Source organism: Apodemus sylvaticus, chromosome 6 (assembly GCF_947179515.1).
Source record: "Apodemus sylvaticus chromosome 6, mApoSyl1.1, whole genome shotgun sequence".
NCBI lineage: Eukaryota > Metazoa > Chordata > Mammalia > Rodentia > Muridae > Apodemus > Apodemus sylvaticus.
Window position 1 is genome coordinate 105,786,469 of NC_067477.1, and position 616 is coordinate 105,787,084.

Sequence of the window (616 nt, forward strand, 5' to 3'; positions counted from 1 at the left end):
GATGTTGAACATTTCTTAAGGTGTTTCTCAGCTCTCCGAAGTTCTTCATGTGAAAATTCTTTGTTTAGCTCCGTACCCCACTTTTTAATGGGGTTATTTGTTTCTCTGGTTTCTACTTTCTTGAGTTCTTTGTATATATTAGATATTAGCCCTCTGTCAGATTTAGGGTTGGTGAAGATCCTTTCCCATTCTGTTGGTTGATGTTAAAAATATGGAACGCTTCACGAATTTGCGTGTCATCCTTACGCAGGGGCCATGCTAATCTTCTCTGTATCGTTCCAATTTTAGTATATGTGCTACCGAAGCGAGCACAAGAAAATTCTTAATATTCAACTTATATTGTACTAATGATTCAAGATATACCAATTGCTTTGTAGGTAAACTTACTCTTAAGTGTTAATTAGATTTAATATTATTGAAAATTTTATTTAGAGAAGTTAGTAATTATCCATGTAATATGTAGATTATTTATGACTCTAAAATACTTATTTCAGGTATCCATTAATGTTTAGATGCTTCTGAGTTCAGATAGCCCACTGATAAAGCACATAATAAACCACTGCCTCCATTGTCCCCTGTAGGAGGATAAGAACAGTCCAAGATCCAAACTACATAG

The 616-nt window shown here is 34.3% G+C and overlaps 1 non-coding gene across 1 annotated transcript; it reads right to left on the reverse strand.

The window, feature by feature from the left end:
• Window positions 1-205: 205 nt before the first annotated feature.
• Window positions 206-312, reverse strand: LOC127688283 (U6 spliceosomal RNA). Its single transcript, XR_007978667.1, has one exon. It is a non-coding gene; the product is annotated as a U6 spliceosomal RNA (small nuclear RNA).
• Window positions 313-616: the final 304 nt, after the last annotated feature.